The 27,309-nt window shown below is 38.7% G+C and overlaps 1 protein-coding gene across 15 annotated transcripts in view; it reads right to left on the bottom strand.

The window, feature by feature from the left end:
• The window catches only part of STAG2 (stromal antigen 2), a 137,264-nt gene that overhangs the window by 97,070 nt on the left and 12,885 nt on the right, over positions 1–27,309 (bottom strand). For 3 of the 15 annotated variants that reach the window (XM_049107501.1, XM_049107500.1, XM_049107499.1), the window contains exon 2: positions 25,766–25,854. The exons of the other annotated variants lie outside the window; for them this stretch is intronic. The gene's annotated coding sequence lies outside the window, so the exon portion shown is untranslated. The remainder of the gene's footprint in view (positions 1–25,765; positions 25,855–27,309) is intronic. 15 annotated transcript variants of the gene reach the window in all.

Below are 27,309 nucleotides of genomic sequence, written 5' to 3'. Positions count from 1 at the left end.
CAAGATTTTTATTTGAAAAAGAAAAAGAGTGCACGCTGCACAAGTAGGGGGAGAGGCAGAAGGAGAGGGAGAAGCAGACTCCCAGCTAAGCAGGGATCCCAGAACCCTGAGATTATGACCTGAGCAGAAGTCAGACACTTAACTGACTGAGTCACCCAGGTGCCCCAAGAAATGATCTTTGTGACCAGAGTGTTAGCTAAAAGCTATGGTGGTAATCACATTGCAACATATAACATCAACATACTGTACACCTTAAACTTACACCGTGTTATATATAAATTGTATTGTTATACATAAAAAATTTTAGAACTTAAAAACCGTATTAACATTTACTATAAGAACCAGCACTTATTCCCAGGCATTATCCCAGAGAAATGGAAACCTATGTCCACAAAAATATGTACGTAAATGTTCACAACAGTTTTATTTGTAATAGCCTAAAATGGGAAACTATTTGGTTCTAGGTTAAATTGTCCCCCCAAAATTTATATTTTGAAATCCTAACCCTCCCCCATACCTTGGAATGTGACTTTATTTGGAGTTAAGGTGTTTACAGAAGTTATCAAGTTAAATTGAGGACTTCAGTGGGGGCCCTAATCCTGTTTGACTGGTATCTTTATATAAAGGGGAAATTCAGTTAGTGGAGCATTAAACTCTTAATCTCAGGGTTGTGGGTTTGGAGTCCATGTTGGGTCCATCCTTTTAAAAATGGGAGGGGGTACATTTGGAGAGACATGCACACAGTGAGAACACTATGTGAAGACAGAGGCAGAGACCAAGGTGATGCTTTTATAAACTAAAGAACACCAAAGATTAGATTGTCAGCAAAGCACAGGAAGCCCGGCAAGAGACATAGAACAGGCTCTCTCCCACAGTTCTCAGAAGGAACCAACCTTGCTAATAACACCATGATCTAGGATATCTAGCCTCCAAACTGCAAAACAATAGATTATTATCATTCAAGCCATCCATTTTCTGATACTTTTTAATGAGAACTCTAGCAAAGTAATGCAAACTAATATAAACACTAATTTCAAATATCCTTCAATGGGTCGATGGTTAACGGTGGCACATCCATACTGTGGAATATGACTCGGCAATATAAAGGAATTAACTGATGGAATCCAACAACTTGGATAGATTTCAAGACAATTATGTTGAGTGAAAAAAAGCTAATCTCAACATGTTATATACTGTATGATATCCATTTATTTAAGAGCCTCCAAAATGACACAATTATGGAGAACAAATTAGTGGCTGCCAGGGAATAGGGACAGAACTGAGAAAGGTGAGGGACGGAGATGAATATAACTATAAACAAGTAGTACAAGGGATCTTTGTGATGATGGAACAGTTCTAGATCTTGGTGGTAGTCGTTGCAATCATCTACACCTGTGATAAAATTGGACAGAATAAGGGGTGCCTGGGCAGCTCAGAGAGTTAAGCATCTGCCTTCGGCTCAGGTCATGATTTCCAGTTTCTGGGATCTCCCTCTTCCTCTGCCTCTCTCCTCAGCTCTGTGTTCTTTCTCTCTCTAAAATGAATAAAATCTTTTTTAAAAAATTAAACAATCATAAACACAGTCACACAAATGAGTACACATACAACTGTAAAAATCTAAATAGACTGTGTATTACACCAATGCCAATTTCTTGCTCTTGCTATTGGACTATAGTTATGCAAAATGTTTTCACTGGTTGAAACTGAATGCAGGGGACCCCAGGGTGGCTCGGTGGTTGGGCAGCTGCTGTCAGCTCAGGTCGTGATCAGCTCAGGTCATGATCTCGGAGCCTGGGATCCAGCCCCACATCGGGCTCCTGCGAAGAGCCTGCAAAGAGCCTGCTTCTCCCTCTGCCTATGTCTCTGTCTCTGCGTGTGTGTGTGTGTGTGTGTGTGTGTGTGTGTGTGTGTGTCATGAATAAATAAATAAATCTTTAAAAAAAGAAACTGAATGAAGAATACATGGAAAATTCTCTCCTGTTTTGGCAACTTCTTATAAAATGTAGTATTATACGAAAATAAACTTTAAATGTCTAATCAAATTCCTAAGCAAGGTTTGAGGCACCTGGGTGGCTGTATCGGTTGAACCTCCAACTCTTGGCTTCAGCTCGTGATCTCAGGGTCATGGGAATGGAGCCTGGAGTCTTCTTAGGATTTTCTCCCTCCCCTCCATCTCTCTCTCTCTCCCCCCCCCCATAAATAAATACATACAGGGGGATCCCTGGGTGGCTCAGCGGTTTAGCACCTGCCTTTGGCCCAGGGTGTTATCCTGGAGACCCGGGATCAAGTCCCACATCAGGCTCCCTGCATGGAGCCTGCTTCTCCCTCTGCTTATGTCTCTGCCTCTTTCTGTGTGTCTCTCTGAATAAATAAATCTTTAAAAACAATAATAAATACATACATACATATTTTCTAAAGAATGCTAGCAAGCTCCACCCCCCCAAATGAAAAGGCAAAGGAATTACAACTGCCAAAACAATTGTGAAAGTCACTATACACTGTATCACAGATTACTATAAAGCTAGTTATCAAGACAGTACAAATAGTGATCAAGACAAACCAACAGAACTAGAGACCTGAAACAGACCCACATACACATGGTCACTTGGATTCTGACGAAAGTACCAAGGCATTTCAATGAATAAAGATAGTCTTTTTCAAAAGGATACCCATGTGCCAAAAAACGTTACTTAATCCACATCTCATACCAAACGCAAAAATGAACTCAGAATGAATGCTAAACTCAATGTAAAAACCTAAAAGTAGATGGCTTTACTTGTGATCACTAAAAGATAAAAAACAACCCAATTATCATTTAAGCAGATATTATATGCATACAATGGAATACTACCAAATAATAAAAAGGAACAAACTTCTAATATATATGACTCAGCTGAATCTCAAATGCATTATCCTAAGTAAAAGGAGCCAGGCTCAATAAGCTACTTATTGTAGGATTCCAATTATATCAAAGTCTAGAAAAGGCAAAAGAAAAAAAAACCCCACCTATGGGCAGAGAACAGATCAGTGGTTGCCAGGGGCTCAGGCTGGGGACGAAGACTGACTACACTAAGGATTATTGGGGGATCTGGGGGTAAAGGTACTGGAACTGTAATAATATCTTTATTATGAAGATATTTATGCAACTATATATATATGCCAAAACTCACAAAACTGTACACTAAAAAGAGTGAACAGGATTTTATGTAAATGATATCCTAATAAAATATTTTTAAATCTGTGTCCATCAAGTGCTGTCTCCCACTACCACTCAAATGCTTTCTTCTAATTAATTTCTTCAACATCTATACTGGAACCCCAAAATATGGTTTTAGCCACTTGAACAATATTTAATTCAACGTTGCTTTGGTCATTTTAATCAATTAACACATAAACTGTCCCTCATACCAACTGACACAATTAAAGATTTTATCCAAAGGCCATAAAAGCATTTGTAATTTTCACAGATAATACCAAAATTGGCCTCCACAGACAAAGGTTATACCAATCTGTACTTCCACCAGCAACCTATGTGTGGGTCTGTTTCTGCACATTTACTAACAGCACTGTCAAGACTTTTGAATTTTGGGACACCTGAGTGGTACAGTCAGTTAAAAATGTCCCACTCTTGGTTTTGGCTCATGTTGTGATCTCAGCATCATGGTCATGAGCTAGAGCCCTGTGTGGGCTCCTCACTTAGCACAGAGTCTGCTTGTCCCTCTTCCGCCCCCTCTGCCCCTCCCTTTGCTCCCTCACGTACATGCTTCTTTCTCAAATAAATATTTTTTAAAACTTTACAAAAAAAGGACTTTAAAATTTTGCCCATCTGCTATGGTTAAAAACTCAGGGTACAGGAGAATCTCCTTAAATGAGATTCCACTTCACAAACTTAGGAACCAAACATACTTTCAATAAATCCCCTGTTGCTCAAAATTGATAAACTAAAAGATTTGGATAATGTAGTATTATTCATCATTATCTGAATTCTTGCTAATGAACAACAGGAACCAAATAGGTCTGGCTAAAGAGGGGTACTTGTAGTTTTAATCTGCACTTCTCTAATTTCTTTGTTTATTTACGAGCCATTCTTTTTTTTTTCTTTTTTTTTTTTTAATTTTTATTTATTTATGATAGTCACAGAGAGAGAGAGGCGCAGAGACACAGGCAGAGGGAGAAGCAGGCTCCATGCACCGGGAGCCCGACGTGGGATTCGATCCCGGGTCTCCAGGATCGCGCCCTGGGCCAAAGGCAGGCGCCAAACCGCTGCGCCACCCAGGGATCCCTTTACGAGCCATTCTTATGGTCTTTTCCAAAAACTCTCTGCTCATGTCATTTGCCCATTTTCCAAGCAAGCTGATGATTTCTTTTTTTTTCCCTGATTTTTTTTTTTTTTAAGATGATGATCTCTTTTTGCCAACTTCAAAAAGTTCTTCAAGTGTTAGGATAGTCTTTCTTGTTTTTTAAGATTTTATTTATTTATTCATGAGAGACACAGAGAGAGAGGTAGAGACACAGGCAGAGGGAGAAGCAGGCTCCATGCAGGGGGCCTGACATGGGACCAGATCCCGGGTCTCCAGGCTCATGCCCTGGACTGAAGGTGGCACTAAACCGCTGAGCCATCAGAGCTGCCCAGGATAGTCTTTCAAGCTTGGTAAGACAGATTCTATTGCTTCCACAGACAGATCACTTCCTGCTAAAATGGTGTCCTTGTGCAATACAATAGTTGTTGCATACAGCCCCATCATCTCTCCTAGTCTGACTAAACTTTGTCCACCAAAGCTTTATCTTCCAGCCTGCTCACGCCTCTTTATCTGCTCCCATTGCCACATACAAAGGATATTATATTTGCACTTGAGATGTGAGATCAGCCATCTCCTCTTAAACTAGCTCACTACTCTCCACACTTCTCTGATGGACTGACTACCTACAACCCCTACGTATTTTTTTTGTAATCTGCACGTTATCTCTCTCCAAGTATGCTTTAAAGTTTGCAAAGATATTTCTTCTATTCATCTCATTATTTATGTATCATACCCAAAAAGAAAAATGCTCTTACATCATGGTAAAACCAGAAGTCTTATCAAAATGCTTAAGTAATGTTATAAAATGGTTTCTATAACACATCAACAACTTCTACTGAACACTAATCAACAATAAATATTTTTAAAAAGGTTAAGAGTTTTGCCCAAGGTCACACCACTGGTACGAGGAAAGAATCTGGGCTTGAACCTGCCTTCTGCATATTTACTTCACAAATAGATAGGTATCTTGTTAGGCTAATCCACATACCATCTCTTCAGAACATAAATGAGATTATGCTCTTAAAGTCTTCTGAATCAGTCCATTTCAAATATAAGAAAGGTGCTGGATTTCCTTCATCTGTATTTAAATATCTAAAACAATTACACAGAAAAAAACCCTGAAATATCTTATACACCTTGTTCAATACATGCAATAACAATTGTTTCCTTACAGTTGTGTACAAAAAATGATCTCTAGCAAAATCCTGAGTGGCAGAAAATCCCCAACAGCTGCATTTTACCATCAATCTTACTATAAAGCAAATAGGCATCTGCCACCTTTAATTGTACTTTCCTGAAAGGGAGCAGTAGCTCCACCATGAAACCTACAATTGATCACTTAATAATGGAAATGACTATGTACAAAAGAGTGGTTTTCTTAAATTCCAATTGCATAAAAATCAAAAAATGCTTATTAAAATGCAATGAATGTCACAGGACCCACACCTAGGACTTCTTCAGTAATCTATAGAAGTCTCAGATATCTGTATTATTCATAAATCCCCTACATAGGTAGGTCCATACTACACTTTAAGAAAAGCTGAGGTAAACCATAGAAATATGCAACTTCTGATGCACACAATGACTCAGTTTTAGAGACAGAATGCATAAATAGTTGGGAAGAGAAGCAAAACACTTTCCCTTTCCTGTTTTGGGCCACTTAATCGTCTGAACCTTATTCACTCAAATGCCAGAAACCCAGAGCTCAATGCATTTCCTCTAAAACATCCTTAAGAAGCTTCCCAGAGTCTAAGCCATCAGTGGTCACCATACCACTCTTCTTCCCACAAGAAGGAAATGGGTCTTTTCTAGAAGATATTGCCCAAGTTTAGGTTAACAAAGACTGAAAATCCCCAGGAACTTTATTCCACATGGATTTCAATTTGCCACTGGAATCTTCCTCTTTCCAATTTCTATATTCTACAGAAACACCAGGAGCTACTGTTTTTTAGAAAGTCTGAGTAACCCAAAACAAAAGTTTACTATTTGAAAACAAATATAAGATAAAAAGTTTATTTTTTAAACTGTTGAGTTTAAGAAAAACACAAGATAACCTCTTTTCAGAACTGATCATATTTTAACACCATCAAGCCACTTCCCAATCCTGAGGAGATCCTGCAAAGACCAAAAACTAATGTTTTGATTAATGAAACTATGGCTCCAATTACAATGCTTGTTCTCATTATTCCACAAAATGTACCGACTTCCATCTTTTTCCAGCCTGTAACCCTAACCACTCCCTTCTACTCAACCTAGAACCATTCTTTAAAGCCCAATAAAAACCCTAGCTTCTAACACTGGTTCCTGGTATCCTCTCAACCTAGCTATTCCTCCCCCACCCTATCCCCAAATCAATTGCCTGACTACCTGTTTACCTAGCATTTATTTCAGCCTTTAAACAATAAATTCTAATAACCATAATAATTATCCTGTTCTATGAAATTCTCTCTACTCCAGCCCTTAATGAATCGCTTCTTTCAAGTGCAATACACTTCTAGTTAAATGCATAAAATAAAGGATTTCAACTGAAATACTAAAGACCTCTAAACTAGCACTGTGATAGCCCTGATAAAAATAAGAGGCATAATTTTCAAAATGTAAAAAAAGGATAAAAATGAATAAAACATGAACTCCACTTAACGATCATAATGCTGACATCTTTAGGGGTAGAAAGGTACTAATGTCTGCAACTTACTTTGAAATACATCAAAAAAAAAAAGGTCAATGATGGTGAGAAGGGAGCAATGGCTAAATGGACAGATATTTGACAAAGCAAGTATAGCAAAATGTTAAAGATAGAATCTAGGTGATGGATATATGGGGTGATCACTGTACAATTATGTATGTTGTAAATTTTTCAATAATAAAATATTGGGGGAAATGCATAAAACACAGTCATGCACACCCCCCAAATGAGCGTACAATACAGTGAAGGTGTCACACAAGCAATTACACAATTGAGTACAGTGAAAGTACACTGGCATAAATATGCATTAAGAAGCCCCAGGGCACAGAGAAGTGACTGTTAAATGGGAAAGAGGAGCTTAGATATGGTTTCCATGTGACCCCAATCTAAATCTGGAAGGACACATACAGTTATGCTGGAACATTGGTACAGGAATATTCCAGGCATTAGAAAGCTCAAGCAAAGAAACATGTAGGCATCAAACAGCATGGTATGTTAAGAGAACTAAGAGCAGTTGGATACTACTACAATGTATGACAAGAGGGAGACAGGGAGGGAGTAGGCTGGTTGGTTTGGAATGCCCTGATAAACTTTTACTGAATCTCGATCACTATACTCGCCGCCCACCACCACCCCCCCAAGGCATATTCCTTGTAGTCTTCCAGATAATCACTACTTCTTTCCAGTCCTATACTTTACACAAGTTTCCATCATTACAATAATGAACCTGTATTTTAATTTTTTGTTTCCTTAGCTACCTTCTATATTAAGACTTTGGACTCTTTTGAGGACAAAAACTGCATCTTATATACAATTCACTCTGAAAAGACATTATAATAGATACACAAAGTTTTTTTGACATAAAGTATGCCCTAAATCACATGCCCGTTAACTTCCCACACAACAAAAATTGTCTAGGCTAACTTAGTAAAAAGAATAATACAGGGCAGCCCAGGTGGCTCAGTGGTTTAGTGCTGCCTTCAGCCCAGGGCCTGATGCTGGAGACCAGGGATCAAGTCCCACATCAGGCTCATCAGGCTCTCTGCATGGAGCCTGCTTCTCTCTCTGCCTGTGTCTCTGCCTCTCCCTCTCTCTCTCTCTCTGTCTCTCATGAATAAATAAATAAAATCTTAAGAAAAAATAATACAGTGGTGCCCAGGTGGCTCAGTCAGTTAAGCTGCTGCCTTTGGCTCATATCATGATCCTGGAGTCCTGGAATCAAGCCCCACATTGGCGCTCCCTGTTGGCGCTCCCTGCTCAGCCGGGAGTGTGCTTCTCCCTCTCCTTCTGCTTGCCACTCCCCCTGCTTGTGCTGTGTCAAATAAAATCTTTTTAAAAAAAAGAATAAAACTACTTTTTCTAGAAGAAAAAACACTAAATTACATGTATTCCCAGAAAAAAAAATCTGCATTCTTAAGAGCTATGCAGGAGAATTCGATTCATAAATATTATGTATACACTACTAAAAAATGTGATTTTACAAAATACAAGGGCAGTGTCATCAGGTGGAAAGAAATTAAAGACCAATACATATAAGCTTTTTAAAAAAAATTTTGTAAAGATTTATTTGTGACAGTGCCAAAATGCTTGCACACACACATGCAACTAGAGGGAAGGAACAAAGGAAGAGGAAAGAGAATCTCAAGCCAACTTCTCACTGAGCATGGAGCTCCACGCAGGACTCAATCCCATGACCCTGAGATCATGACCTAAGCCAAAATCAAAAGTTGGATGCTTAATGGACTAAGCCACCCAGGTACCCCAAGCTTTTTAAGATTTTATTTTTAATTAATCTCTACATCCAATGTAGAACTTGAATTCACAACCCTAAGATCGAGTCACATACTTCACCAATTGAGCCAGCCAGGCATCCCACCAACCAATACATATAAATGATTCAATTTGTTTATGCTTACAAAATTTCTAGGATAGAAAGAAACTATTAGCAGTGGTTACTTCTGAAACTGAGAATGGAGGGATTGGAATTTTTCACCTTATACCTTTCTGTATTAAATTTTTATCATGGGTAGAGATCATTATTTTTATACAAGTAATAATACAGTTACTCCTTCTTTCAAAGTAGCTTGCTCTAAGAGCACCTGGGTGGCTCAGTATGTTAAACATCTGCCTTCAGCTCAGATTATGATCCCAGGATTCTGGGATGGAGTCCCATGTCAGGCTCCCTGCTTAGCATGGAGTCTGTTTCTCCCTCTCCTTCTGCCCCTCCCCCTGCTTGTGCTCTTTGGTCTCTCTCTCACTCTCTCCAGCCCCAAAATAAACAAAAAAATTTAAAAAACAAAAAAAAGTAATTTTTGCTAAACATTTTAAAAATTCTTTGAAGGGATGCCTGGATGGCTCAGCATTGAACGTCTGCCTTCAGCTCAGGGTGTGATCCAGGGTCTGGAGATGGAGTCCCACATGGAGCCTGCTTCTCCCTCTACCTAGGTCTCTCATGAATAAATAAATAAAACATTTAAAAATAAATAAATAAAAATTATTTGAAGACATGAAAACTATGCTATACAACCCATAAGTTTTCCAGACAATGTTTGTGTAAAATACACAAGGTGAACATTCCAAAGAACTACAGTACAGAGAACTCTCAAAAGTTTCACTTTCAGACATATTCCCTGAATATTAATTTAAAACAAATCAGGGCACCTAGGTGGCTCAGTGGTTAAGCATCTGCCTTTGGCTCAGGTCATGACCCCAGAGCCGGGAACTGAGTCCTGTACATCAGGCTTCCAGCAGGGAGCCTGCTTCTCCCTCTCCCTATGTCTCTGCCTCTGTGTGTGTCTCTCAAGAATAAATAAATAAATAAATATATAAAATAAATAAAATCAAACAGAGTGCCTGGATGGCTCAGTCAGTTGAGCACTCAACTCTTGGTTTCCACTCAGGTAGTGACCTCCCAGGTTGGGGGATTAGCCCCACTTTAGGCTCAAAGCTCAGTGAGGAGCCTCCTTGGAGATTCTCTCCCTCTGCCCCTTCCCCCTCACCACCCCTCACCACCCCTCACCACCCCTCACATTAATGCAGCACATTAGCACTCTCTCAAAAGGATAAATCTTTTTAAATTTATTTTTTATTTTTAAGATTTTATTTATGTATTCATAAGAGACAAAGAGAAAGGCAGAGACACAGGCAGAGGGAGAAGTAGGCTCCATGCAGGGAGCCCAATGTGGGACTGATGTGGGACTCGATCCTAGGATTCCAGGATCACACCCTGAGCCGAAGGCAGACACTTAGCCGCTGAGCCACCCAGGCATCCCTAAATTTTTTTTAAATAAAGCAAATCAGAGGGGTATATACATGAGCACACACACACAGCAGTGGGGGATATCATTTTAACAATACCCTTAATTGGAACACAACTAGGAACTGAAAAAGTATTCTGGTAAGTTTTCAAACCACCAAGACCATTATATTATTTACACAGGCAAAGTCTAACAATCTTATTTTATTTTATTTTATTTTATTTTATTTTATTTTAACAATTTTATTTTAAAATCAGTATAAATGAGAAATATAAGAATCAATGGTGGAGTGTGTCTTGTAGTACTCACAGATGAATGGAAAAGAAGAAATCAAAACTAACACCTCAACGAGTCTTTTTTATGAAGCAATGAAACAGAAAAGAACACAAATACCATAAAATATATCAACCATAAAATATATGAAGTAATTTGAAAGGCAGAGGGCAGTAAAGTATTTGCTTTGCTGATTGACAAGACAAGCTACACAAAAAGCAATGGGCATAGATTATAGTGGATGTTTTCCCTCATAATGCTGCATTGGGCTATGTATCTGGGGCTTAAAGCATGCTTCCTTCATGTCACCAACAAGTTGAAGATTCTCAGATCCATTAAGGAAAAAAAATAGTTATATAATATAGGTCTACTTATTGTGGCTGTAATTTTCAAGAACAAGAATAATAACGGTAAAATGCAATAGGCTGACTGATAATGTGTGCTGAGAGTCCACTGGAAGAATAAAGTAAAACGCCAGTAGTTGAGAGTCCCCTCAAAGTATAAGATACAATATATTGGACCATGTCATCTAGGTCAAAATTCCTGAATATATCTTAAGGGCAAAGTTCTTCAACGCACACTACATAGGAAGCATTATGACCTTGGTTTCCACAAAATTATATGCGAAATTAGCTTTAAGAAACTCAGAACAATCACATAGCATTCATTACCCTGATAAATCACTTTTCATTTTTCTTCCCAGGCTTTGTAAGTGTGCATAAATGCCTAGATGTAAATTTTTTCAATAATATAAACACAAAATAGGGGGCGCCTGAGTGACTCAGCTGATGGAGAGTCTGCGTCTGACTTTATTTCAGGTCAGGTCATGGTCTTAGGTTTGTGGGAGGGAGCCCCAGGTCAGAGGAATCTGCTTCTCTCCCTTTCCTTCTGCCCCTCCCCCCTGCTCACTCTCTCTCTCTCTCTAAACTCTAAATAAGTAAAAATCTTTATAGCTATAAACACAGAATGGATAATAGTACATAATTTTTCACTGGTATATGCACATCTACCATTTCTATAATATTCATAATAAAAAATACTAAGAGTTTCATGAAATTCTACCAGACATAATGTAAAATATACCTTATTTATTGTTAGACATTAAGACTGACCCCAATATTTCACTATAATTAACACTGCTTTCTGTATATAGATTTTATGTTGAATTATTCTGGATTTCTTCATTTGGTCCAAGTAGATCAGTATTTATTTTAGGGCTCTTGATTAGAGACAAGGTACATTTCTACAATTTTTGGCTATTTGTGAAATGGGAAATATGCACCTATTCTATGCATGGTTACTGCCTAAAGGATTTATTTTTTTAATAAAGATTTTTTATTTATTTATTCATGAGCAAGCAAGAGAGGGAGAGAGAGAGAAAGAGAGGCAGAGACACAGGCAGAGGGAGAAGCAGGCTCCATGCAGGGAGCCTGACATGGGACTCGATCTCAGGATTCCAGATCAGGCCCTGGGCTGAAGGCGGCGTTAAACCGCTGAGCCACTCAGGCTACCCTGCCTAAAGGATTTAAAATAACAGCAGTCAAGCACTTTGCTTAGTGCCTGGCACTAAGTAAAACTCAGTTAAGTGGTAGTAATATTAAAACCTTCTAGTCTAGGGATCCCTGGGTGGCACAGCGGTTTGGCACCTGCCTTTGGCCCAGAGCGCAATCCCGGAGACCCGGGATCGAATCCCACATTGGGCTCCCGGTGCATGGAGCCTGCTTCTCCCTCTGCCTGTGTCTCTGTCTCTCTCTCTCTCTGTGACTATCATAAATAAAAAAATAAAAAAATAAAAAAAAACCTTCTAGTCTACTAACATTTAAGATCAGAATAGTTGTTTATATCAATTTGTATGACTGTTAAATAATATAAAACCTTTGGTCCTATTTGTTACAAATGCTTTCCCAAATTTTTATTTCCTTAATTAATCTCTATACCCAATGTGGGGCTTGACCCCACAACCCCAAGATCAAGCATCACATGCTTTGCCAACTGAACCAGCCAGGTGTCCCAAATTTTTTCAACTTAGTTGTTCCTTTCTGTATTGCAAAAAGTGAGTTTCGTATATGACATTTTGTAAAATAATATTACTATTACTGAGCATGTTCCATGTGTCAGAAACTTAACATGATACACTATCTTTAATTATTTTAAGGTAGGTGATATCCTATTTTACAGATAAGAAAACAAAGAAGTTAGGTAATTTCCAAAGGTCACACAGTTGAGAAAAGGAATCGTAAGATTCCAACTTAAATTTGCTTGGCTCTAAGGCTTATGTTTTTTCCACTATGCCAAGATACCTCAAAATACACACAAATATTTTGGGAAGCCATTCTCCATTACAACTATACACAAGAACCAGAAAACTATTAAGAAAACCAAATACCTTTGTTAATCAGCCAGCCAATTCATTCAGTAGCATATATATCTCCCAAGATCAAAGACATAGATGATTACAAACAATATAGAAAAAATCAGGAGAACTGGATTGCAATTCTGGCACATTAGCTTTATAATGTTAAATTATTTCATAATTTATATATATGAGATTAAGAGTCCTTAAAGCTTCTTCCTGACCTAAAATTCTACAGTTCTAAAGAACACAGAACCAGGAAACAAGACGCACGTTCTAGAGTTCATTTTACCAAATTTAGTTGTGTGACCTTGAGCCACGTTTGGCACCTCTGAAAGGCTAACTCCTCCTTCATAAAGCAGCCTAAATACCACAAGACTTCCATCTCCCTAAAGGATTATTATGACAGAGTGCAAGTGCTATGTAAACTCTACAATGCACTAGAACTATGGTGGACTCATCACTACTGTTACACTTGATTAACACACATAATGAGCAGCACTTTGGAATTTGTTATTAGGTAATATGTTCAACATTGGAAAATACAAAACAAGCAAACACCTCCCCTCCCCTCAATCCTCCTACAAGATGGTGGCAAAAAAGCAATATAGTTTCTAACTACTCTTTTCTTACCTGCTTCAGATTTCTTTTCCACAACTTGCAAAAGAAACAAAGTTTGGAAATACACCAAATCAGATACTTAAGAGTAAAAGCTTGTCATAACTTGTGAAGATAAAACTGATCAGAAAAAAATATGCTAATAGCCATAACTCAGATAATGAACTCAGACAGAGTTACATACAGCACAACATTTATTGATGAACTTTGGAGACTGGGGACTTTCCTAGCCTTACTTCTAATTTCTTGTATTCTATAGTAATACTAAGAAGCCCCTCAGCTCTCAATACTTCTTCCACTTCTCAAACTGATTTAAACAAAAAGCAAAAAACCCTGAGTGATTTCTAAAAGTTCAGAAGTTGTTGGCAAATTTAACACCAATAAAAAATAAATTTATTATAAAAAATAAATAAATAAATAAAAGTTCAGAAGTTACATTCACAACTAGACCTGAATTTATTTCTAAATAACTTACCAGTATCCGGATAAATTACCATTATTTTTTTAAGTAGGCTCCAGGCCCAACGTGGGGCTCAAACTCACAATCCTGAGATCAAGAGTCACATATCCTACCAATTGAGCCCCAAGTATCTAGATAAATTACTAAATAAGTTATTCATTCAACAACTATTTTTTTAAGATTTTATTTATTTGAAAGAGAGAGAGAGAGGAAGAGGGGGAGGGAGAGAGGAAGAGGGGGAGGGAGAGAGAGGAGGGGAGAGAGAGAGAGAGAGAGAGAGAGACCGAGCAGGGACCAGGGAAAGGCAGAAGCAGGACCCCCGCTGAGCAGGGAGCCCAATGTAGGACTTGATCCCAGGAATCTGGGATCAGGACCTGACCCAAAGGCACCCACTTAACCGACTAAGCCACCCAGGCATCCCTCAATAAATATTCCTTGAGTATCTACTATGCACCAGGCACTGTCAGAGCCACCAAGGTTACAGCATTAAACTACAAAGTCCCTGTTCCCATGGTGTTTAAATTCTAATAGGAGGAAGAGACCACAAAGAAAGAAAATACCAAGCAGTGGTAAAAGATACCACGAAAACAAAGTGATTGTGTTGAGAGGGGAGCATGGCTCCATTCACTACATTTAAGCATAAGGTAACATGTACATGTATGATCATTTTAACTAAAACTATAAATACAATTTATGTTCCTAACTAAAATAAATCTATAGAATGTTTGAAAATTAACTATTCGGGCAACCCGGGTGGCTCAGCAGTTTAGTGCCACCTTCAGTCCAGGGTGTGATCCTGGAGACCCGGGATCCCACGTCAGGCTTCCTGTATGGAGCCTGCTTCTCCCTCTGCCTGTGTCTCTGCCTCTCTCTGTGTCTCTCATAAATAAATAAAATCTTAAAAAAAATTAACTATTCTAGGGACACCTGGATAGCTCAGTGGTTGAGCGTCTGCCTTCGGCTCAGGGTGTGGTCCTGGTCCAGGGATTGAGTCCCATATCAGGCTTCCTGTGAGGAACCTGCTTTTTCTCCCTCTATGTCTCTGCCCCTCTCTGTGTCTCTCATGAATAAATAAAATCTTTAAAAAGAAAAAAAAAGAAAATTAACCCTTCTATATTTCCATTTGCCCCAGACCTTAAAATTTTCACTACAAAGTTGCTAGCACAGGGGCACCTGGCTGGCTCAGGCCATACACAGAGCATGCAACCCTTGACTCAGAGTCCTGAGTTTAAGCCCTACATTGGGTAGAGCTTACTAAAAAAAATGGGGGGCACCTGGGTGGCTCAGTTGGTTGAGCACACAACTCTTGATTTTGGCTCAGGTCATGATCTCAGGGTCCTGGGATGGAGCCCACAACAGGCTCTGCACTCAGCGTGGCATCTGCTTCAGTTTCTCTCTCCCTCTCCCCATACTCGCATTCTCTCTAAAGATTTTTTTTTAAGTTGCCAGTGCATCTTTAATTACCTCAAAGTTAGATGGTCCAGAACATTCTCAGATATCCTAAAGAAAGAAGGGTATCTTTTTACATTGGTTTCACAATGCCTCAGCACTGACAAATTCTCAATAGGGAAGTCTATGGACTTTCTTCCAGGAAGTAGTTTATGGACTACCACCTGACATAACCATAAATGCAATCATGTAATTATTTTTTGAATCATGTCACTTTTTATAAGAATGTCTAAGAGCCAATTTTAGTTTATTTACCCTGCTCATGACTAAAAATAAGCATTACTATCAAAAAGCAGGCAGAACTAATAAAAACTTAATTTCACTATATGTTTCACTGCTAAAAAGATTACACTGCAGTAAGAAAAAAATCTGGGCTTTTCCCGTTGGTTCTCATACTCTATTTACACACAGCTCCTCTACAACACAGCTACTTTAATACAGTTCATCTACAAACTGTCCACTGAATACAACTTAGTACTATTGAACAAGAGGATGGATAGATTATTGCAGATTTCCTAAGTAATTGCTGCTTGTATATTGAAATGAACTAAAAACACAAAGCAAACATTACAAAAGAATACACCAATAGAATTTAAAATAATTAGATACATCTACTTAATACTAAGAACCATCACTACCAGTAATTAACCAGAAAACGATATACTTGTAATTAAAAAGCCCTCAGATAAAACTAAGCGTTATCTGTCACATTCAAAATACCTTGCTCAAAAATAAGAGGAAATGTTCCTTCTAGCTAATAAAGAAACACAAATTAAAGGCATCTGAGATATCAAAGGCAAAACTGCTTAAAACAGTATCTCCAAACCAGGGATAACGTAGTTAATTACCATACATCACAGCAACAGAGGCACTGTTAGGTGGGTACAACCCTACTGGTAAACAATCTTCAGTTACTTAGAGATTTTAAAAGTTCACACTGATTAACAGCATGATCCCACTGCTGGACATAATTAGGAAAAAAACCCACAAAACTACTCATAGAAGCAGTGCCTTCATTCTAAAACAGAGGGGAAAAAGACACACAAATGTCAGCAAGAAAATTATTAGGTAGTTCATGGTATGGCACAAAAAAGGCAAAAGTTCATCATGTTGTATACCTAAAACAAATATAGTATTGTATGTCAAATATAACTCTAATTCTTTTAAAAAGACGAAAGCAGGGCAGCCCGGGTGGCTCAGTGGTTTAGCGCCGCCTTTAGCCCCCCAGGGCATGATCCTGGAGACCCAGGATCGAGTCCCACGTCCATGGAGCCTGCTTCTCCCTCTGCCTGTGTCTCTGCCTCTCTCTCTCTCTCTCTCTCTCTCTCTCTCGAATAAATAAAATATTTTTTAAAAGAATTTATTAAAAAACATAAAAAGATGAAAGTATATATAGATAAATTGGTTTTGAGCCCCAATTCTAATGTGTTTTTCTTCCCACAGAGCACTAAGAAATTCTCCAGACACCAGCTGGGTGTCCTACAATTCAACTCAATTCTGACACTTATCTACCTCGAGATAGCATCAGATTCCACAGGTTAAGGGTTCAGTTCTACAAGACTGCCGTGGTCACCACCACCACCTTCTGCCACCAGTTGCAAGCCCAGGTCACCTGTGCTTCTGACAATGGGCTACAGATTGGAGATTTCCATGACTGCCTTCTTAGACTTTAGAGGACAGTTCAAGTTCAGGTTGTCACCTTCTAACTGGCTATAAATCAAGAGGTTCCTAAGACCCTCCCCTCAGGCTCAATTAATTTGCTGGAACAGTTCAAAGAACTCAGAGAAATCTTTTACTTCCTAGATCACCCATTTATTATAAAAGGATACAAATTCCCAGGAACAGCTAGATGGAAGAGACACATAAAGCAATATACAGAGAAAGTTTACCTGCCCACCCAGAGCTTACCACTCCCCAAACCTCCAGGTGTTCACAACCTGAAAGCTCTCAGAACCCCGGCTTTTGTGTCTTTATGAGGGCTTCATTACAGGGGCATTATTGATTAAATCACCAGCCACGGGTGACTGAATTCCATCTCCAGCCCCTCTCTCCACTCCCCACAGGGTTGGCACCACTGGCAACCAACCATCCCCATCCTCAAATGCTTTCCAAAAGTAACCTTGTTAACATAATTAAAGTCACGTTAATCTCTCAACAGGAAATTCCAAGGGTTTTAAGAAGCTTTGTGCCAGGAATGGGGTCAAAAACCAAATTTACATATTTCTTATAAATCACAGTATCACAATACCCCTACCTCATATTGTAGTTAAAAATAAATTCCAGGCATTAACTTTCTAAATTTGAAAAAAAGCGGAAAATATTTCCATGTGGTGGCGTGGGGAGTGGGGTGCTGCAGGGGATTATATTGGAATATGGAAAAGCATTTGATGTTCTGTATTCTTCTAACAATATATACATTACAACCATATAAAAAATACACATGGCACTCTGTACTTGCCCTTTTATACCACTTAACATACCCAATTAGAGCTGCTTATTTAGTACCTTTCATCCCCAGTACACCAAATTCTTTGAGGGCAAGGGCCCAGCTCATTGCTTTATCACCAGTGCTTATTAGTACAGTGCCTGCCACATACTAGACACTCAAATATTTGTGGAGCAATTGTACTTCTGGGTATATACAAAAAAGAACTGAAAGTAGGGGCTCAAAAAATATTTGTATTCCCATATTCATAGCAGCATTATTCACAATAGCCAAAAGGTGGAAGCAACCCAAATATCCATCATGGATGAATGAACTTTGTGTTATATACATACAATGGAATATCATTCAGCCTTAAAGGGAAGGAAATTCTGACACATACTAAAACAGATGAACCTTGAAAACATTATGTCAAGTGAAATAAGTCAGTCACAAAGGGACATATATTCTATGCTTCCTCTTTTATAAGGTCCCTAGAAATAGTCAAATACATAAACACAAAGGAGAACACTGGTTTATCGGGGACTGTTTGAGGACAGAGGTGAGATAGAAAGTTGTTTAATGGGTACAGAGTTTCATTATGAGATGATGAAACAATGCTGGAGATAGATGGTGGTAATGTTTGCACAACAATGAATAATGCCACTGAACTGTACACTTGAAATGGTAAAACTAAGTTTACCAAAATTTTAAAAATTAAATATTTTTGGAAGAAAGCACTAGAATTATGGGTAGTTTTCAAGATCGATAACAATTTATCTTTGTAATATTATCCCAAGAAGCAGAAAAGTGAGATTTTATAAAATACTCATGTTTGGCATTATTTCTACCCAAGATAACTTTTCCATAAAACCTAAAGAAAACTGAAGTGGTTACCCTACACACTTTATTTCACATAGAAGTACAGAGGGAAGACAGAAAAAACAGACTCCAACAAATCCAATCATAATTATCTTAAGTGCTTTGCAGAGGACATCAAATTGCAGTGTACTAATACCATTCACATATTTAAGGACAATTAATTCTTTCAATTATCCACACTAACATAAATGTTTCATACAAAATAATTCCAAGGAATTTTTTGGTTGACCTTTTAGAAAGCAGTAAGCAAGATATGCCCTCCCTTCTTGTCCTAGACCACGTCCCAGCTTAGTCTTATTCTTGGTAACCTAGAAGAAGAACCCAACTCCCAAGAGATGCCACAAAGAAAACAATCTACATAAGGATAATCATTGATTATATCAGCTTTGAAGATAATTTCAACTTGACATAAATTCGAACATATTTTTATATTGTATATAATTTTAAAGCATCTCCCAGAGAAGAGAACATGCCATCTGGCTTCTTTTCAAATTCAGACACTTAGGGGTTTTATTCTACATTTTTGGAGATTTTCTCCTATCTGCCTGACCACTCTCTATCAATGGTCCTACTTCTTCTTCCTGTCCAACAATGAAGTTTTCACCCTTGACCCTCTGATCCACTTTATAAGTTCTCCCCTTTAAAAGCCAATTTACGGGATCCCTGGGTGGCGCAGCGGTTTGGCGCCTGCCTTTGGCCCAGGGCGCGATCCTGGAGACCCGGGATCGAATCCCACGTTGGGCTCCCGGTGCATGGAGCCTGCTTCTCCCTCTGCCTGTGTCTCTGCCTCTCTCTCTCTCTGTGTGACTATCATAAATAAATAAAAATTAAAAAAAATAAAAAAATAAAAAAAAAGCCAATTTACTCTATGCATAGGAATCTCTAACATGTATCTCCTGCTTTTCTATCTGTTGAACTCTGGTTGCATAATATCAGCTTAAGGTTGAAGTATCTAAAATCTAATTTTTGGGACGCCTGGGTGGCTCAGCGGTTAAGTGTCTGCCTTTGGCTCAAGGTGTGATCCTGGAGTACCAGGATAGAATCCCACATTGGGCTCCCTGCATGGAGCCTGTTTCTCCCTCTGCCTATGTCTCTGCCTCTCTCTGTGTGTCCCTCATGAATAAATAAATAAAATATTTTTTTAAATAAAATATTTTTTTAAAAATAAAATAAAATCTAATTTGTTTCTCTCTCCAAAATCAGCTACCATTTAAATGCAAGAGCATAGTACAATATTATGGCTACTGTGTTCCAACTACATAAATTATTGCAAGAAATTTTTCAAGTAGAAACAAAGAAAGAGGTATGCATTCCAGGGCATCATAAAATAATGACTTATGTATGTACTATCAAAATATTAAACTAAAACATCTTTATTAAAAGTTTCAATACATGGCAGTTTTTAAAATACACATATGTATATCTATAATATACATATGTTGTATGTGTGTTATTTCCTACTAAATCATAAGTGGCAAAGCTAGGAATCCTCCTGTCTGAAGCCAACTCCCTACTTCACATCTAGCTCCACACTATACTCGTTACAAATACACTATAAAAGCTCAATGAACAAATCTTTTAGGCAAAATGAGGGGATTGAAAGTTAAGACAGTACGAAGAAGCTGGAAAGCCGACCCCTATGGATAGACAAAAGGCTTCATAGAACCTAGAAACTCAGCTGAGTGCACATACTCCTCCTGGAATTGAAGGCAATTCATGAGAAAAAAGGCTAAAAATTTTAACACAAGGCTTTGCTACCTCCCTCTCACCCCAAAACAGGCCCAAGCACATGCCACAGCATTTCTCTATTCCACGGAATTTCCATCTTGTTCCATCAAGAGTAAATCAGTTTAGGGAGCCTGGGTGGCTCAGTCGCTTAAGCATCTGCCTTCAGCTCAGGTCATGATGCCAGGGTCCTGGGATGGAGTCCCACATCAGGCTCCCTACTCGTGGGGAGTCTGCTTCTCCTTCTGCCCTCCCCCTTGCTCATGATCTCTCTCTCTCTCTCTCCAATAAATAAAATCTTTTTTTAAAAAAATCCATTTAATTCAGGATCAGCTTCCAAATAAAGTCTAGTGAGTCTCATAATACCAGAGTAAGGAGGAAAGTGAATGCTGGAGGCAAAGGATATTATTTTATATAACCTGACCAAGGAATGCTTCGCTGAAAGGCTAATTACTTGAAAAAATATCCTGAAGACACGAGGAACCAAGCCAGGCAGAGGGACTAGCAAATACAAAGGCCCTGAGGTAGGAAGCAAATTATTCAGGCAAACTACTTAATTTCTTTAGGACTCGGTTTTCCAATCTCTAAGCTGAATATATAACATCCCCTACACCACAAAAGAAGTAAAGGTAGTAAAACATATATTACATCAAGGATCTGACATGTGGAATGTACTCAATAAATGAGAATATTACAGTTATCTGGGCGCCTATCCTGCCAGCAGAAACCTCAACAGATTGTTCAGCACACAGAAAACACTCAGAAAGAAATAGTTTATATAATCCCCCTAACAACATAAAGCAGATGAGATTATACCTATTTTACAGTTGGGAAACCTGAGAATCAGAAATTTGCCCAATCCTCTGTTGACCCCTAAAATTCCTATAGGGATAAACAAACACACTCTACAATTAAAGAAAGGACTTAAAATAATACACTTCTAAGATGAGGAAACTATTCATATTACTGTCAACTAATTAGCAGTATGGTGCTACATGTAGTGTCAAGAACATGAACTCTATTGTCAGACTGCCTGGGTTCACATCAAATAGTCCTAAAATAGTCCTTGGGCAAATTTACATTTTTGCTCTGCACCTCTGTTTCCTCAACTGTTAACAGGAAATAATAATAGTACCTACTTCACAGGGCTTTTGAACCCCACAAAAACCTCTGCTCAGCGAGGGAGCCTGCTTCTCACTGCCTGCCACTCCGCCTACTTGTGTGCTCTCTCCTCCTCTCTGTCAAATAAATAAAATCTTAAAATAATTTAAAAAGGAAATCATGAAAACGTTTCTAATTCCTATGGAAAATTCTAAAAATCATAAAGATACTGGAAGTGGAAAAGCAGCAAAAAAAAAAAAAATGGGAGACCGGAGAAAATTAAAAACAAACACACCACCACAAAATGGCATCATAATGTTGCCTGGACTTACACCAATTTACCTGAACAGATTGTTCCTATTAGTATTATTGTCCCTTTTTTTTAAGATTTTATTTATTCCATGAGACACAGAGAGGCAGACACAGGCAGAGGGAGAAGGAGGCTCCCCACAGGGACCCCAATGCAGGACTCAATCCCAGGACCCCAGGATCATGACCTGAGCCAAAGGCAGCCGCTTAACCACCAAGACACCCCAGTATTATTGTCCTTGAATAAGAACACTAGTAGTGAGACATATGCCAACAATGCTTTGGATAAAATGTTATAAAATGTTATTTCACAGGTTATAACAAGTTTAATCGCTAAAAATGAATTCAGGTGTCATATTACTGAGGCTTAAAACAAGTAGAATAACAAACTTTATCCTCTTTCTCCCATCCAACCCTCTTGTAGGTGTTACTTGATGCTTACTACAAAATATGAAACCTCACACGTAACTTCAACTGAGAATGATTTATCCTCTATCAGCTACTGGTAGAAAATAAACCTCTTTGGGCACCTGGGTAAATCAGTGGGTTAACTGTTTGACTCTTGATTTTGGCTCAGGTCATGATCTCAGAGTTGTGGGATAGAGTGGCTGTGAGTTGGTCTCCATGCTCACCGCGGAGTCGGCTTCAGATATTTTCTCTCTCCCTATCCCTCTGCCCCTCCACCCACTCCCTCCCTCAAAAAAATCTTAAAAAAATAAAAATGAAAAAAGAGGGGCACCTGGGTGGCTCAGTTGATTAAGTATCTGCCTTCAGCTTAGGACATGATCTCAAGGTCTGGGGATTGAGCGCCCCTCCCCCCTGTCCCCCATCAGGCTCCCTGCTCAATGGAGGGTCTGCTTCTCCCTCTGCCCCTCCCCCTGCTTGTGGGGGCCCACACTTTCTCTCTAATAAATAAAATCTTTTAAAAAAAAAACCTTTCTCCTAAAATCAAAAGCACAAGAAACAGAGTATCTGGCTGGCTCAGTTGGTAGAGCAAGCAACTCTTGATCTTAGGGGTCATGAGTTCAAGCCCCACATCAGTAGAATTTACTTTAAAAAAAACACACATAGGGGTGCCTGGGTGGCTCAGTGGGTTAAGCATCTGCCTTTGGCTCAGGTCATGATCTTGGGGTCCTGGGATTGAGCCCTACAAGGAGCCCCACATTAGGCTCCCTACTCAGCAGGGAGTCTGCGTCTCCCTCTCCCTCTGCCCCTCCCTCCCACTCATGCTCCCTCTTTCTCAAATAAATATTAAAAAAAGAAAAAGAAAAACAAGAAACAACATGTTAGCAAGGATGTGAAGAAAAAGAAGTCCTTAATTGTTGGTAGGAATGGAAACCGGTGCAGCCACTGTAGAAAATAGTATAGAGGTTCCTCAAAACACTAAAAATAGAATTGCCACATGATCCAGTAATTCCACTACTGATTTACCCAAAGAATAAAAAAACACTAACTGGAAAAGATCTATGCACCTCTATGTTTATTGCAGCATTATTTCCAATAGCCAAGATAAGGAAGCAACCAAGTGTCCATCAATAGATGAATGGATAAAGTATGTGGTGGAGGGGCACATGGCTGGTTCAGTGAGTGGAGCTGTGTGACTCTTGATCTTGGGGTTGAGTTTGAGCTCCATGATGCATGTAGAGATTACTTAAAAATTAAATTAAATTTAGGGCAGCCCGGGTGGCCCAGTGGTTTAGCGCCGCCTTCAGCCCAGGGCATGGCCCTGGAGACTCAGGATAGAGTCCCACATCAGGCTCCCTGCATGGAGCCTGCTTCTCCCTCTGCCTGTGTCTCTGCCTTTCTGTGTGTGTCTCTCATGAATAAATAAATAAAATCTTTCTTAAAAAATTTAAATTTAATTTAAAAAAGATATAGCGTATATATATAATGAAACATTAGTCATAAAGAACGAAATCTTGCTGGGGCACCTGGGTGGCTCAGCTGGTTAAGTGTCTGCCTTTGGTTCAGATCCCTGGGTCCCGGGATCAAACTCCAGGTCCTGGGATCAAGCCCCACATCCAGCTCTCTGCTCAGCAGGGAGCCTACTTCTCCCTCTCCCTCTGCCTGTGGCTTTGCCTACTCACTGCGCGCTGCTCTGACTCTCTCTGTCAAATCAATCAATCAATCTTTGGGGAAAAAAAAAAGGAATGAAATCTTACCATTTGCAACATGGATGGATCTAGTGCGTATAATGCTAAGTGAAGTCATTCAGAAAAGACAAATACCATAAGTTCACTCATATGTAAAACTTAAGAAACAAAACACATGAAGAAAAAAAGAGAAACAAAAAAAAAAGACTTTTTAAATATAGAGAACAAACAGAGGGGAGGTGGGTGAGGGGTTGAGTTAAATAGATGAAGGGGCTTAAGAGTACATTTATTGTGATGGGCACTGAGTAATGTATAGAATTGTTGACTCATTATATTATACACCTGAAACTAACATAACACTGCATGTTAATTATGTTGGAATTAAAAAATAAACTTATGGCCACCTGGGTTGCTGTCATTTAAGCTTCTCACTCTTGATTTTGGCTCAGGTCATGATCTCAGAGTCATGAGATCAAGCCCCTCATCAGGCTTTGCACTCAGAGTAGAGTCTGCTTGTCTCTCTGTTCCTACCTCTGCTCACGCTGTCTCTGTCTCTAAAAGAAATAAGACCTTTAAAAAAATTTAAAAAATTTTAAGTGTCCTTTTAATTCTCAAAGCAGAAAAAGCCTTTCTCCTACTGAAGTTCCAAAAGTCCTGTGACTACTTTGAGAAGTTTAACTTTCTCTCAGTCTCAACAATTTAGGATTATGGTCTCCTTTTAAAAAAAAAAAAAGTTTTTATTTATATTTGAAGTGGGCTCCATGCCCAACCTGGAGCTTGAATACACGACCTCAAGATCAAAAGTCACATGCTCCACAGACTGAGCCAGCGTGACATCCCACTCCTTTATTTTAAAAGCTCTATGTCTAATGTGGGGCTTGAACTCATGACCCTGAAATGGAGTCACAATCCCTCATCTAATCCAACCAGACATCCCAATTATTGTCTCCTTTTATTCTCTTTCCCCAAAAAAGTTATCACTACAAAATCTATAAATCACCCCACTGGGAGGCAGTGTATCACTATGTAAAGAAGTATGCTAGAATTGGATGGAATCGGAATCAAAAGTAGGCTCTGCCACTTACTAGCTGAGTGAACTTGGGCAAGTCCCTTAACCATTCTGCAATCTCAGTAAATGATACTACCAACTCCATACAGGATTATTTAAGAAATAAGAAAGTCAGGGAACATACTACAACTTACCCTGTAGTAGATGCTGTAAATGATATAGATACAAACTTAAAGTTTATCATTACTGCAAAGCCAACTAGAGGAAATTAATTGCTTCTTTTCTAACACACTCTTTAATATGAATATTAACAATGTAATTATAATGCAGGATTAAATTTCTAGAAAACCTAAGGTTTTAATTCAATTATCATTTGAGAATCTGTATAACATACTACATGGCACAAGGATTCAAAATCAAAAACACTGGTCTGAAAAAATAATCTACTTACAAGAGACAAATGGGATATTCACCAATATTGTACATTTAAACACTATATTTACAAACACACAAATAATTACCTTTCATGTTAGATTTGCTATTTTTATACAGCAACCTGGATACCTGTGTTTCAGTGTAACTTCAAAAGTTTAGGAAATAATTTCCCACTAAAGAATCTTTTTTAATACAATCCCATATTGTCCAAATAATCCCTCCGCATTTTTCAAGTACACTTAGAACATTCAAATATGAATGCAAGTACTGAATATTCCTCAGTGAATAGTAGCACTTTATGCATTGATATTTAATCAAAACTCAAAAAGTACATATACACAGAGCTGGAAAAATCCATTTGTCATTGACAAATTTGCTTTTCAAAAACATACCTTCATGCTTCAGCTTCCCTGCCAACCATGGCTACTACCACTTCCTCAATTCTCCTGCCAGGAATAAAGTCTGAGGAATGTCTTTTGGCCTGAAAGAGTAGTGGAAACAGGGAGGGATATATCCCAAAGGAAAAATATTATGGCTTTGCTAATATTTCCTACATTTTCTCTTATTTCTTTAGTGTAAAGGGAAATTCTCAAAGGTTCATGTTCCTAACTATCTTTAATACGATTTCTTTAAACCACAAAAAAAGGCCTTTTCTAGTAAGAGGATATTAACCATGTTCTTTGTAGTAACATTCTAGTTGCCACAAAGTTTGCAAATTAGATACAAGGCAGTAGACACATAGGTGAGTGTGGAAAAATTCCTGCTTTTGATAAAGGGGGAAAAGATTAGAGATCCAAGAAAAGAGGATATTGTACAACACCCTCCTGAAATGAGAATACTTCAAATATATCAAACATGATCCTTATATATATGACATATAGAGAATGAATTTAATGAGTATCATATACTGCTACAAAGACATTTCAAGGTAATACTCTAACAAAGAATTCAAAGTCAAAAAGTTAAATACAAACATGTATTACTTTAAATACCTATTTTTAAAGTTTACTTATCTTTAAGCAATCTCTACACCCAACATGGGGCTCGAACTCACAACCCTGAGATCAAAAGTTGCATGCTCTTCCAACTGAGCCAGTCAGACACCCCAAAATTCCTATTTAAAAGCAAGCATTTGGGCAGCCCAGGTGGCTCAGCGGCTTAGCACTGCCTTCGGCCCAGGGCCTGATCCTGGAGACCCAGGGTCGAGTCTCATGTCAGGCTCCCTGCATGGAGCCTGCTTCTCCCTCTGCCTGTCTCTCTCTCTCTCTCTCTCTCTCTCTCTCAATCTCTCTCTGTCTCTCATGAATAAATAAATAAATAAAAATATTTTTTAAAAAAATAAATGCTTTTATTTATTTTCTAAAGATTTTTATTTATTTACTAATAAATGCTTGCTTTTATTTTTTTTAAAGATTTTTTTTTTTTTTTTTTTTATTCATGATAGTCACAGAGAGAGAGAGAGAGAGAGGCTGAGACACAGGCAGAGGGAGAAGCGGGCTCCATGCAGGGAGCCCGATGTGGGATTCGATCCCGGGTCTCCAGGATCGCGCCCTGGGCCAAAGGCAGGCGCCAAACCGCTGCGCCACCCAGGGATCCCTAAAGATTTTTATTTATTTACTTATTCATGAGAGACAGAGAGAGATTGAGAGAGAGAGAGAGAGAGAGAGAGAGAGAGAGAGAGAGAGAGGCAGAGGGAGAAGCAGGCTCCATGCTGGGAGCCGGACATGGGACTCAATCCCGGGACCCCAGGATTTCACTCTGAGCCGAAGGCAGACGCACTAAACAACTGAGCCACCAGGTATCCCTAAAAACAAGCATTTAGAATGTGAAATAAAGACATACAGGATTGCCATTTAACAGTGATTGTCAATTGCCTCTTTTGCTTTTACACAAAATCATAACAGCATTTAAAAGATCTAACTTTTAGATAATATTA

Source organism: Canis lupus, chromosome X (genome assembly GCF_003254725.2).
Source record: "Canis lupus dingo isolate Sandy chromosome X, ASM325472v2, whole genome shotgun sequence".
In the NCBI taxonomy this organism is placed as follows: domain Eukaryota; kingdom Metazoa; phylum Chordata; class Mammalia; order Carnivora; family Canidae; genus Canis; species Canis lupus.
Note: the sequence above shows the minus strand (reverse complement) of the source record. Positions and strands in the feature narration are given on the sequence as shown.